We start from the raw sequence: 14,684 nt of genomic DNA on the forward strand, positions 1-14,684 counted from the left end.
GTGACTTTGCAGATTCAGATTAATAACACAAAATATAATCAATAAATAATGATGGAATATTAAAAGTGAAGACAAGACTTTATTGAGTGAGAAGGGACATTAACGAGGTATACTGGTAAAAAAAGAAGCTGAAATTTGCTAACTTTGACATCAAAGTCATATTTTTAATATTTTGAAATGGACTATTTTGCATAATACTTTTGCTTGTGGTACTTTCAGTATATTGCATATATTAGGCCAGTGTTTCATAATTAGATTTGATCTCTAGTTGTCATGGTAGCTGAAGTGGGGTGTGTAACTGGTGAACCAGGTGAGAGTGGACTCAAACGCACGACTCTGGAGACAATCCGGATAAAAGAACTCAGTCTTTACTGGTCAAAAGGTGGGGTCAGTACACAGAGGGACTATCAGTGAAGGCAAGCAAGTAGGGATGAGGCAGAGTCAGAGTCAATCAACAGGCTAAATCCAAAAACTAAGAATAGGACACTGGGAAACAAAAGGCTGGAACACTACACACAAGGAGCTAAGAGGAACTGGCACTGAGAGGAAACAAGACACACACTAAATACTGTGGTGAGGGGAAGGATAACGAGACACAGGTGAGGCTAATCAGGGCGGGACAGACAATCAGACACAGGTGAGGTCATCAAAAGGGAGGGAAAACACACAGGGGGTTTCAAAGTAAATCAGGAAACAACATGAATGAATGAAATAAAAAAAACATAACCTACGAAACGAAAAAATTGGAATTCGGATGTTATCTACCTGGCTGCTGCCCAACTACAGCCTATATACTGCCAGGCTGAACCCAGGGTTATACTTAAGTTAACTTTTTAATGCATGACCTTTATTTGTGCTCTATAGAATTACTCTTTTACTTAAGCACTTCTTTCACCACTAAAGGATGAGTTTGGTGACAGGCACACAAAACACAGGGCTTTGACTCCACATACTGAAGTTAGCTTCCTCTGTCCTCGCTGTGGTTAGGTCAAAGCAATGAAGTGCTTACGTTCAAAAAGATCAAGGTTCCTGTTAAATGTTTATAATCACTTTGTGTTTTGTGATTCAAGTCGCTTTGTCTGTATCAAAGAAAGACCGTGATCTTTCCCTGACCTCAGCCTAGCGCTGCGACTACGTTAAAAGTTCAACAATGCTGAAGTCACTGTGAGTGGATATTGTATTGATACTCTGGCAAATAACAAATGAAATACATTGTGAATGAAGCTTTCACTGATTGATTGAGTTTCAACATTTTTGCTGCATGTCATATACTGTATGTTAACTGACAGCATTTCTTCATTATATGTTACAGTGGCTTTTGTGTCAGTCAGGGCCGTCAGTGGAGAAAACAGGATAAATCAAAGTGGGGAAAGTGAAAACACTCTGCTGGTCCCTCCCTCATTAACACTGCTGAGGTGCTTTTGACCAAAGCACTTATCCCCCAGCTGCTTCAACGGATCTGCTCAGTGGTGAACAGGTTTGTATAAATGTGTGAGTGTAAACAGATTGATCCTGACAAAGAACACACTGCTCTCAACGAAACTTTCCTGAACACACAAAGGTTTGGATGAACGTCTTGGTGGATGAAATCACTCCTTATTTGCTACATCGTGCACTAAATCGACTTCACTTTAAGTGCCACTTCTTTGTGACACTGATGCACAACACGTAACCTTCAAAAATTCTCACATCAAATGAAAGACTCCATAGCACGCACATTAACTTTTGCTCAAAACCCCACCCTGCAACATTTTGCCTTTGTCGGATATAAAAATTAAAGTTATAATGTCCGAAGTCTCGATTCATTATAGAGCAAACTATTGAGTATTTATCATGCAGGGGGTTTTGAATGAGTAACCATGGGGCTGATTTGAGACACAGTACATAATATAGCCACGACTCTTTAGTGATCTCAAGGCTGCGTTACATTCATCTTTGGGAAAAACAGCAAAATGGAAGCTGTGTATGTTTGGTGGTAGTGACACCGAAATGTGATCTTTACTGTTGACGTTCTTCACTGAAGACGATGGTGCTATCAAAGTCTGCAGCAGCTGCACAAAAGATTGTTTGCATTTCATTTATCCACGAAAAACACAACAAACAACCAAGTGAAATGCACAGGGCATGCCACCGTCTGGTTTAACAGTGTGTCAGGGTGTGTTTTTCCTTTATCTATCCAGTCTGTTATTTATCTGCTTCTGCCTTTTTCTTTTCTCCCCTCTCCTCTCTCTGTTCTTGTTGGGTTCATTGTTTTTTATCCGATGTCTCTGCCCTCTTTCTGTCGCTCTGTTTTCTGGGTGAGTCTCAGTGTTTGGAAGTTCAGCCCTCACGGCGTGACCAGCTGACCTCCTGACATGCTTTTATCCTGTAGTTATCCTCTGCTCTTCCTTCGCACTCTTACTGCCTGACTATCAGAAACAACTGTAACGCTGAACCAAGACCCCCCCCCCACACACACACACACACACACACACTCACACACAGGGCCATACTTTAAAAGACAGCATTCTACTGAGAGGCATTTTTAATATTTTGTTCACCTCATTTAAATACATAAAACAAACAGAACATTGGAAACACCTCTCAGCGTTATACAGTTCAAGAATAACAACCAAAAATTTTTTATTCAAGGTCCAGTGTGTAGGGTTTAGGGGGATATATTGGCAGAAATGCGATATACTGTAATATGTATGCTTTCTTTACTGTATAATCACCTGAAATAAGAGTCCTTGTGTTTTCGTTACCTTAGAATGAGCTGTGTATATCTGTATAGGGAGGAGTTCCTCGTCTATGGAGATCGTCATGTTGCATCACCATGTTTCTACAGTAGCCCGGAACAAACAAACCAAACACTGCCTCTTGATAGCGACATTTGTGATTAAGCATCCCACTAAAAACCTCCTGAATGTCTGGATCAGAAAAATGATGACAGCACATTAAACACATCAAAGGTAAGCACACATTGGCAGGTGCTTGATGCAGACAGGCCAAACAACACTGAAACAACTGGGCCATTTGTTTTAAAGAGGAGGAGACCTCTGCGGATAATTCAGCTCCAGTGCAAACCTGAACAATGAATACTGAAGGAATTATAAGAGGGAGAAGATTCGGCTGGGTGTAATCTGCAGACCTCACAGCCTGATGCCACAAAATCCCCCTAAATTTTACAAACTGCTCCTTTATGTACTATTATCAGATTTTAACATTATGCCTTCATGGAGTATTATTGAACATGTGACCATTAAGGTCCATATATAGATGTTAAACTCAGAGATATTAGTTCCATAATAATCACAGGGGCATAATCAAAGGTTTAAAAAAAAAATCTAGGGTGATGTTGTGATATGCAGGTATTGACAATAACCGTAATAGTTAACAATAAAGTTTTGATGTCATGTTAATAATACACATGATATGGTAAATATTCTGGCACTTCATCTTTCTTTTCTTTCCATTCTCGCGTGTAATTTATCTTTTTGTACACTTTTGCACAGATACAGTTACAGAATCTCACTCCATCTCCATACGCTTGTATTTTCAGTGAAAATAATTTGCCAAAAAAGAGAAAAGGTGCACAATTAACAAAGTAATGAATGAATGAATGAATGAATTTGACTGATAGTATTGTTACTGTGAACTTTTTTAACTATGATAATCATATAGTAAAAATCAGATACATTGCCATCTGAATATAGTGGGGAAGTAATCCTACACATCCTGTAGATCTCAGACTACTGTATATTGAGTCAAATATTCTCCTCTAAAACGTGAACAAATCCCCGCGGATACTTGGGATGTATTTGTGCATTTTTGGGGGGATGAATCTGCCCAAGTATAACCAGTTCTGGATATTTGTGTGTGTGCAGCAAGAATCTGGATGAGCTGTATTTTCATTTTAAAAGAAAGGGAACTCGTCGGCACACTGAATGAATGTTGAAATGCAGTATAAGTACTATGGGAATTCATTTGTCGTGTATGCTGTCCCCACCTGGATTGGAAGTGCAAACAGTATCATTTGAATATAACCAGTTCCTCTGAACTATACTTTCTGCTGTAGAAATTAAGCACCTAGCTCATATGTGTGTGCATACAAATACTATAAGTATACTATATACTTTTTAAGCCAGTCAGCAACCAACCTTTATTCAGTCCCTGGTGCTCTTTTTAATGTAGATTATAGTGTCTTTATATAGATGCGTTTTAATGCGTCCTGTCCGGATGTGATATGATGTGTTTTAAAGTACCTTTTTAAATAGCAGATTTAGCACATAAACACAAAAAATACAATCTACAGCATTTTGCATGTACAAAAGAAGACCATTAAGTATTTTCTACTGTATTCCCGTGATACTCAACTTATGGCCCACGGGCCAAGTCTGGCCTGCGACTGGTTGGCGGATGGCCCACCAACCATTTTCTAATTCACAATGAAACTGGGACTGTACTTTGGATGTAAATAAGGCTCCAGAGTGCATAAAAAGGCATCCAAAATAAAGCTTACCATGGGAGGATCCCCCAAACCCCTTGACAGATGTCCAGGCTAAGCCCCAAATATCCTCAAATCCTCAAAATGCAGCATACACCTGAGCTGTTTGGGGCTAATGCGACTGGATTTGCCTCTTGTCACATCAGAAGGTTGAAAACAGGCAATTCATTTGTGATTTGTGCTGTTAATGTTATTAATGTTTGGCCCCTGGCCTCCTGTCATTTTGCAGTAGTGGCCCCTAAGCAAAGCAAGCTAAGCATCCCTCCTGTTTACGAATCTTCATAGTGCAGTTTTTGCAGGTAGTATATAAGAAATGAGCACACTCTTTGAATTGAAGGAAATGTGCCAATATACATCAATACAATGCCCTGATGAAGGCCAGTGAGCATGGCCAAAACATGTTGGTGATTTTAATGTTCATCATGAACTAGCCATTTAATAAAGGCCTTTTAACTTTTGCACCAGAGAAGAGTTGCCTTGGATTTTGTTTTTTCAAGACAACTGTAACTGTTTTGCTTTGTGAACATTTGAGATAATGCTTGCTGCCGAAACATGGTCCACAATTTATTAATTTTACATCAAAAGCACATTAAAAAATCAAGCACATTTAGCCCACTATGCTGACATCCTCTGTGTACACCTAACAAAACTTTACTGTGGAATTGGGATACAGCATTAATATACATTTAGGCTGTGAGCAGCACAGGGGGGTTCTTGGCAAACACAAGCAGAGCATGGAGACAGTTACCACTGTGATAAAATGCATCAACGGTGGATTAATTGCGAGTGTAGGTGTTCAGGTCATCACCTGAAACGAGAAGGAGCCACTTCAACGGACCAGCTGAGGACTGAGTGCAATCCAGTGTTGTCCTCCTCTGAACTTCAGCTAATCAATTAGCGTGATTTAATACACAGTCACTCCACATGGAAGCCAGCGTGGCTCAGTGTTCTCCTAATTTATACTGTATCGACCGTTTCACACACATGCAGAGGGAGAAGGAGACAGAGAGAGAAGGAGAAGCGGAGGCAGGCAGATTGTGTTGAATGGTTGCGGGTAAATCTGGATCTCAGGGGAAACTTAAATGATTGTTTTATTTGTACAGTTTCACATTGCTAAAGTTTAAAGGGCTGGAAAGAAAGAGACGGAGAGCAAGCGAGGCAGAGAGAGAGAGAGACTGACTCAGAGAGTCCTCTCCTGTGAGCCTTCGTCTAGCCTTTGGCATAGAAAGTGAGCCTGCATATTACTCAGTCTATCACAACACAGCAGGAGAATGGGAGGAGAATTAATACACTTGGCTTTCATGCCAGTGTGCTCTCTCTTTGCCTTTCTTCTCTCCTACCCTCCTGCTCCCTCTTTCTCTTCAAGCTCCACTGGACAAAAGCACTTTGTGTGCTAATAAAATTAACTTGTATATTGCTTTGATTTTTTTTTCCTAGCTGATAACAACCAGGCAGAGCGAAAAAAAAAGTAAGAAAAAAAACCTCCTTGAATCTTGAGATTGTATTCAATTTTCTGTTCATTTGTAAACACACGCCTGGTGCCGGCGGCAGCTCTGTCTTCAGAGTTCTGCGGAGGCTCAGGGGCAAACATTTTTGTCTGTGTGCATTTCAATGACATAAACAGTATCTAGCCTGCCATACCCTCAGCAACCATCTATCTGCCTCCCATAAATCTGAATGACATTAACATTTAAAAAACCCAACTCCTGCCTGTCTGTGAATGGGGCGCTCCGACAGACAGGCCTCCATTTTATTTATCCACATGGCAGGCAGGGAAGACAGGCACCGCCACAGACAGGCATAAATCTGTGCAGGTTAGAGCCGTTGAACCGCCTCAGCCGGCAGGTTAAGTGAATATCACCCTCTGCCTCCTGAAAAACTCACACTCCTATTTCCCATTGCCATTAAATATGTGTTTCATTTCTGCCTTATTTGGATGGAAAGTCATTTTACCCCTTTTATAGAAGGTCATAAAATATATAGTGTTTTTTTTAACACTCTGCATAACATTTACATTTTCTATTGTATGAATGTGATCGCCGCGACACGGGGCTGAATAAAACATTCATGGCAAAAGCCATTTCTTCAGTGACATTTGGTCCCCTATCTATCATCAGTTTTCTATATGCAGCCAGGAGAACAAACGCTGGTCAAATGTTTAAATGTGGCCTCTCCACATAAAATTCAAACCCTGCTTTCACATTAACACCCGCCGGCTAGTAGATGGAAAATGCTTTTTTTTTTCGCAGATAAGAGAAAAGTCAAATGGAAATGACTCGCAGGGCTGTTGTGGCAGTGGGGAGCGGGCTGATGGGCCTGGGAAATTGAAGCATGTCAGTAAAATTAGAAAAAGCCAGCCCTGCCTCAACTGGCAGACATGTAAATGTGGCAGAGCCCCTCAGATGAGTCCATTACGGACCGTCCCACGCAGCCTTTTCTCATCAGAAATCCCATCAGTATATTAAAAGGTATAGCCTCGGCACTGACAAATTAAATCTTTTTTTTTCCCTGAGTGATTTGAATCATTGCTGAACTCAGTGATGGGCAGCAATTCAATACCATCATTCATCTTCCTTTAGCAGGAAATATCCTAAAGAAAAATGGAAATGACTTATTGTTATACACTTGTGTTTTCTAAATCTGATATTAACAAATACTGAACTGATAAGATCTGAAAATAACAGAGAACAATATTTGAAAATATCAGTTTTATCATAGTCAGTGAGACTGGGACATGGAAGACGTGGTACAGTACTAAAACATGTTTATGCCTCTGCTCCTCACTGAGAGTCTTCTGTCAGCTCCTATATTATGTAAAGCACCACTATTCTTTCTTTGTGTAATGTGATTTATACCTTGTACATAGGAAGTTTAATGTGGCCGTTTTGAGGTAAAAACTAATTTGTTTTCCTGTTTAATCAGAAACGGTTGCATGAAGAAATATTCAGTAAAGGGGTTTTAGAGGATTAAAGGATTACAGCAGAGTGGAGTGAAATGAGCACCGCATGTATGAACTAATAAGTTTACTGCAAGTATGTGATAATCCATGATGGAGTGTCCTGATATAAGAAAATAATGGGGCATGAGGAGCAGATGAAGAACGCCTGATGAGAAGAGGAGTTGTTTTCTGTATCTGGGCTGCTTGGAGTCCAACATCACACTCCGCAAAGGGGGGAAAAGGCAGCATTTGAGTCATTGTCCATTATTTAACGTACAAGACAACTTGTCATACAAAGCTTAAAGGGTTGCTTACTAGTTTTCTGATCTTTCAACCTCCTTCCAACCTTTTAAGCTTCTGTGGGTCAGTGGGTCACACTGAAATATCTCAACAACAACTAAATGAATTGCTGTGAAATTTAGTACAGAAATTCATGGTCCCCAGAGGACGAATCCTACTGGCTATGGCAAGTCCCTGGTCTCATCGTGCCACCATGACACTGACATTATTGGGTGTCATGAATGTATTGACATCTCTTAGATGGACTGCTGTGAGATTTGGTATAGATATGCATGGTTCCCAGATGATGAATCCTGATGACTTTGGTGAATTGCTGACTTTTCATTTAGCACCACCAAGGTTTTCTCTTATTTAGTGAAATATCTCAAAATCTACAAGATGGACTGGCACATATTTTGGTAGACAATCATGTTTCCAAAAGGATAATTCACAGTGACTTTATAGATCACTAGACTTTCCTTACATGAGGTTCACATTTGTGATCCAAAGCAAGAAGTCTTGACAACTCTTGGACTGGTTATGATGCAGTTTGGAGCAGACGTTCATGGTCTGATGATGTTGCTTTTCATGTAGCGATATCATCAAGTCTAAATTTGTCCAGTACTTTGGTTTATTCATAGGGGTGTAACGATACATCGATCCACATCGATACATCGATTCATTGATTAACGATCCAATTACATCGATGCAAAATGAAAACATCGATCCATATCGTCATCTTAAAGATACACCTTTATTTTGAAATTCACATAGCGCGCCTGTGTCACCATTTTAGTGAACAGGTCTATTTTTATTATTTTTTGTTACAGAAGAATACTGTTTTTCATTTAAATGCCTGATACCTGGAAGAGCTCAGAAATAAAATGGTCAAATCATATTCTAGTTGTTTTTGTGGGTTGATGTAAATGATGGTGTTTGATGGGCATATGATATTGCGTCATATCGATCGCAGGCTCCTGAATCGAATCGAATCGAATCGAAATCATATCGTGACAGACTTTGTGATATCGGCAAACATCGTATCGTCATCCAAATAAATCGATATAATATCGTATCGTGATGAAGCTGGTGATTTACACCCCTATTTATTCATACAACAGTTAACATTGCAGCCTCACATAGGCGCTAGCATGTCCATAGACTCATGGGGTCTCATTCATGAAACGTGAGCAGAAGGAATTTGTGTGTAAACTGTTCGCAGACGGAAATTTACGTGCATGTCCGCATTCATCAATATTTTAGTAGCTCTGATCTTTTCGTAGCTACTAACAAAATCTACTCCTGCTCCTGACCACTTGTAGTGCCTGTGTAAATTTAGTAAAGCACATAAATATTGCTTTTCACTATTGGAAATTACAATTTTAATTCGTATTGCGCTCTGTTATGTACACAATACACAGATGCCTTTGAAACACGTAATCTAAACATTACAAAATATTAGAAATATAACACATTTAGTTAAATTATTTGGCAATTAGCAGGTTTAAGATCCAGATTAGGTTCATGATTGTGAATTATCTATGTAAATCGACTCAATAGATTACACGTTCTTTCTACATGTTGAATGATGATAATAAAAATAAAAAAAAAGGACAGCCGGATCACAGCCTCTTCAGCCTCGGTGCCTGGGTTCAGCATGGGCAGCAGGAGCAGCAGGTGGTGGAGCCACGAAGGAGCACGCGCCAGCTGAAAGAATTATTTGAGACAACACGTTTTCTTTCTTTTTTTTTCTTTTTTTTTTGTGGCTTTTTGATTATTTGAATGAATAAATCTGATTTGAAAAATGTTTAATTTACGTTATAAAACAGAGCTTTAGGCTATTAAGATTCAAATAATTTGAAGACGATGCATACAGACTGCTGTAGGCTATATGTTATCCGTATCATTTGCTAAAATAAATGTTAAATAGCTCTACATTCTGACAGCCATCACTGATTTAGAGTTTATCCATTATGCACAAAACATCTCTGGTGTCCCGTTCCCACTTCATTCAAAACCCCACAAATGAATCTTCTGTTTGTTTGGTGACCGCTGTATTTTTTGTGTGTGCGCTTATGCGTTTCTTTGCCTCCAGTTTCATATCAAACCATTTACGCTTCACCTCTGACATGGTTCTTTGTACCACGGAGACAACATTAACAGCATCTGTTACCTCCCTCCAGGCCTTCGCTTTGCCTGTCCCTGTCACACCACTACTAACTGAAGAAAATAAAATGTTTTTTCTTAAGTCCACTTCACCCAAAATTATTTCGATCTCCGCTTCGGAAAAATTCTTTTTTCTTTCTCTCTCTTTCTTTCTTTGCGCCATGACTGACAGGTCGACTGGATGCACCTACACCTCCTTATATGGTGGTCATTGGCTATTCGTGGGCAGGGATTTATGCTAATTGCTGATTACCGGGAGTGCGCTGTCACTTTAGGATGGATTGGCATTCATGATCATACACACGTGTTTACGATCAAATCTGAGTTTCCCGCGGCGTTCCGTGTTTACGATCAAATCTGAGTTTCCCGCGGCGTTCCTGAATCCGGAGTAGGTTTTTAGTAGCGTTATGTGCAAATCTATACACAGATTTACTCACTTTTCATGAATGAGACCCTAGGTCTTGTACCATCTAAAGTGTCGACTCCAAACTACTTTCAAACATTACGCCCTACTTCTCAGACTGCTGGCGCCGTGATCATCCATACCTATCACGGATTTACCGTCTTAGTGACTATTTTTCATGCTGTTCACCTGCCTGCTCACTAACTCTCCTGTCATTGCAGATCCTGCCACACCCATCTGCCCTGCAATCACCTCATTCCCCTCACCTGAATTTTCCCTGCCCATCTCCTCACCTGGATCCCATTATGCTCATCAGTCACTCCTCATATACTGGCCCAGATTGTCTAGTGTGTTTGCCTAGCTTTCCAGCATTCTTTGTCGATCTGTCAGCTCGCCTGTTACCTGTTACCCTGCCTGTTTCCCGGTCTGAAGATTTTTGCCTAGTCCCTTGGTTTTGTCTGATCTGCATGCCTGCCTGGTTTGTGATCCCTGCTTGTTTTTGGACTTATTAAAGAATATTGGACTCTGCTCCTGTCTCTGAGTTCATGCTTTTGGGTTCTTTGGTTCTGAGTCATTACAATACCATTACAGTAAATAAGGCAACATATCTACAAGACATTGACAACTGTACTCCATCAAGCAGCAAATGAAGCAAATGAGAAAGTGCCAAAAACTGCAGTTCATCGACTGGCCACTTGAGGCTGGCTCCAAAACAGAGTAAATCCTTGTAGACACCCATGTTAACATGCCCAACTTTACAGCTGAAATAAACATGTTTAGAGCCTGGTACAAAAAAGGTTTTGGTTTCTTTTGTTAATTTCAATATTCAAGACAAGTGTTCAGAGGGTAAATTATTTTGTAACTCACCTGTTTAAATTTGATCAAGGTCCAAATTCATGCATGTTAAAGGGCGAGGCCGCTTGACTAACAGGCTGTCTGTGAGGCATCACTGCGCTTTGTGAGTCAGAACCACTCCTCGCTTCTCCACAGCTCCACCTTCTCACCCAAATAGTTCACTTCTGGCTCCAAAAAAACCAAGATGGCAAAGGCTTAAAAAAAAGCCGAAATCGAGGCTTCAAAATGGCAGGTCACAAACCAATGGGTGACGTCATGGTAGCTACATCCATTATTTAAACAGTCTATGTGCTCCACATGTGCATCTCATATGCACAGAAATAAGACAAACGGCTTTGAATTTATGGACACTCTGTACATGATGACAGAACAAAAGTTGGGTTTCTCAGGAGCTAATATTCATGTCCTTGATGTTTATACTGGTGAGCTATCATACATGATGTCCAGCTCTCATTGTCCATTAATTCGTGGTGATCAAACATGACGTTATTATGTTAGCTTCAGGTCAATTGATTGCCTTCATTTAGCTATTGTCCTTCACTACTATGAGCCCTGGAGTACAGTTCTCAGTGCATTAAGTGCATCTATCTTTGTGAGGAAAAAAGTCTGGTAGCAGTTTTAAGTAACACTAAAGTGCTAAAGAAAAAAAGAGAGTAAAATTGGATGATTCGAGGAACTATTTATAAATAATTCAGTAGAGAAATCAATTTAATCGTAGATTAAAGCAGCTACAGAAACTTTAATACAGGATTTTGAGTTGGAGCTCTGTTAACGCTGCAAACTGTGAGAAGGAAACATTTCGAAAAGACTCCAAGATCAATAGTTATATATGATGAGTTCCAGTAGGTTTGTTCATTTGGGCAAATACGATACATTTCTACACATGTGTAACAAAATCAAGACCAACTTTCTCCCAGACTTCATTTATAATTTAGTGAACTGATAATCAAGGAGTTAGACCCTGATGATCAGGATGCTGTTTTTACACCCAGTCATCCGAGTTGCAGTTTTTTTTTTTCCCAGTTTGGAAAGTGTGCTGCCCCATTTCAGGTTGTGTGAAGGACTCCCACAGGTACTCATTAGTATTGTTTACTTGTGAACCCAAAGGGGCCGTGTTGTCTTCTAATCATAGATTTTACAACACCTTCTACTCTCTGGCACCGTTTCCCTACACATCTGAGATCTTATGAAGAAATATTCCAGGTCAACATTTGCACTAAATTAATGTACAGTGTCACAGTATGAGAACTTGTATGTTAGCTGATGCTCAAATAAACAGTAGGTTCCAGTCTGCGGTGTGTGCAGATGCTCCGATTATTTCAATGAGTCCAATTTAAAAATGCATCTATCTATTTATTGTATCAGGATTTTTACCATTAGTGTCCATCATGACCAAGACAATCAATTAGCTTCAGCGTGTGTGCTGCTTTACAAACAAGGCAGTGCATGCTGAGTTCAAGGTGCAGCAACCACAATATTGAATACTGCATAAGATTTCATGGGAGAAAATCAATAACCTTCTTATTATGCCATGTCATGAAGCCTGAAGTAAACATACCACCGTAAAACCTTTCTTCAGGGCAACAGAAGACACACAAAGATGGAAGACACTGATGGTAAACAGTCAGTGTGGAAGCCTGGGTGGATGTTTTTGTTCTCAGTGTCTCCTACGTGTTGAAAGCAATCAAGAGGATGGATGTTGAAGGATTTCCTTGGGGGTTATCTGATTTGATAACTCAAAATTCATATGCACCTAATTTTTTAATCAAAGAGGAAGTGCAAGTAAGGCTGGTTGAAGGTGTTTTCGCTGATTTGGTACCTGTTTCTACAATGGCACAGATTAATAAGTTGTTACTAAAGGTTTATTATCCCTCCATCCATTTTCATCCACTTATCCAGGGCCAGGTCCCAGGGCAGCAGGCCAAGCAAAGCACCCCAGACGTCCCTCTCCCCAGCGATGCTTTCCAACTCCTCCTGGGGGACCCCAAGGTGTTCCCAGGCCAGATGGGATATGTAATCCCTCCAGCATGTTCTAGGTCTGCCCCGGGGCCTCCTACCAGTGGGACGTAGTTTATTAATCATTAGTAAATATCTACTAATGCTTTATAGATCAGCAATAATCCATTAAAAACGAGCCTTCAGGTTGCCAGGTTTTAGAAAACCTTCCCATGGATGTATAAAGAGACCTGGATACAGTGTTGGAGGCGGGCTCCTGTTTATTCCTATGAAGGTTAGTGGCACATGAAGCCAAAATGGTTCAACTGCTGAGTGTAAAATTCTGCGTCACTGGGCCCATATACAGAGCAAGTACACTCGAGACTTTTGCCAGTCAAGCCTAGCCTGAGTGTCAGACTGAAGCTCCCAGAACCTTCAGTCTGACATCGCCTCCATTGAAGGTGATTTACAAGGGGGAGGGACTTTGATTTTTCCCTAACCAATCAGTAGAGATCAATGACTCACCCAGAATCTGACATCATTAGTATCCATGCCTCGGGGGTGCTGAAAACAAGCGAGCATTGCCCGTTTAAAATGTCTCCGTCGTCGTGCACGCCCAGCTGCATCGCCGTTAAATCCAGTTTAGCAGCTTCCTTAATTTGGTCCTCCATTAACGCGAGTAGTGGCGAAATACCTCGATAGCATCGTTAATGTGGTCTGTAGGATCTGCAGCGGTCGCCATTAGCGTGGCGCTGATTGGCTAATCGCTAGACCCTAGACCCATCGCTAGATCGCTTAGCACAAAGCCAGCATGGAGAAAAAAACAGTTTTAATTTACATTTCTTACACGTTGCACATAATCTATTAACTAATTTTTATAATTCTTATTTTCATGTATTTAATATTCCCTTAGCTTTTTGTTGAGATGTTGTATGTTTATGCTTTTGTTCTTCTAGTGTTCAATTAAACAAAAAAAGAGAGATCACTGCTGCGTTCGTGCCTCTGAAAGGGAGTGTGTAATTTCCGACAGCAAGTGAATGCAACACAGAGGTAGAGCGGGACTGCGCGAGCTCCCTCCTCCTCCTCCCCCCCACTCCTCCCTCCCTCCCTCCCTCTCGCGCCTCGCCGCGCGTGTGCCCGCCGGTGAGGGCGCGCGCACGGGAGGTGGCGGGGGGTTGTGCTCGCTCTTGCTCTCTCTGCTCTCTGACCCCAGTGGCAGCTCCGACTCACTGCACTCCGGCTCCCCCTCCGTCGGACCGAGGCTGCTCTCTCTCCTGTTGTCTGTCAGTGTCTCTCTCCTGCTCTCCGGCTCTCTCCCCCTCCGCTCTCTTGTCTGGTTTCTTTCCACAGGAGCCAGCCGAGGTCCCGCCGGGTCGAAGGTTCTGCCCTATCCGCCCAGACTGCCGCAACCCCCGGACGGCCGCGTACGAACCTACCCGCTCTCCTGCTGCTGCCGCATGGACCCGCGTCCCTCCGCCGCCGCTGCTGCTGCTGCCGCCGCCGCCGCGTAGAGGGCGACCCCGACCCGACACTCTTTCTCCGGCCAGATAAAAACGCACAAAAAGCCCCACACGACGAAGGTAGAGCAACCTTTCCGCTTTGCTTTGAGCACCGAGCAGGGA

At 41.4% G+C, this 14,684-nt stretch overlaps 1 protein-coding gene across 3 annotated transcripts in view; it reads left to right on the forward strand.

Moving 5' to 3' along the window:
* Positions 1-14,223: 14,223 nt before the first annotated feature.
* mpped2a (metallophosphoesterase domain containing 2a) overlaps positions 14,224-14,684 on the forward strand; it is an 86,032-nt gene continuing 85,571 nt past the window's right edge. For all 3 annotated transcript variants that reach the window (XM_050043517.1, XM_050043525.1, XM_050043508.1), the window contains exon 1: positions 14,224-14,642. The gene's annotated coding sequence lies outside the window, so the exon portion shown is untranslated. The remainder of the gene's footprint in view (positions 14,643-14,684) is intronic.

The sequence above is a fragment of the Epinephelus moara genome, chromosome 1, assembly GCF_006386435.1.
Source record: "Epinephelus moara isolate mb chromosome 1, YSFRI_EMoa_1.0, whole genome shotgun sequence".
Classification (NCBI taxonomy): domain Eukaryota; kingdom Metazoa; phylum Chordata; class Actinopteri; order Perciformes; family Serranidae; genus Epinephelus; species Epinephelus moara.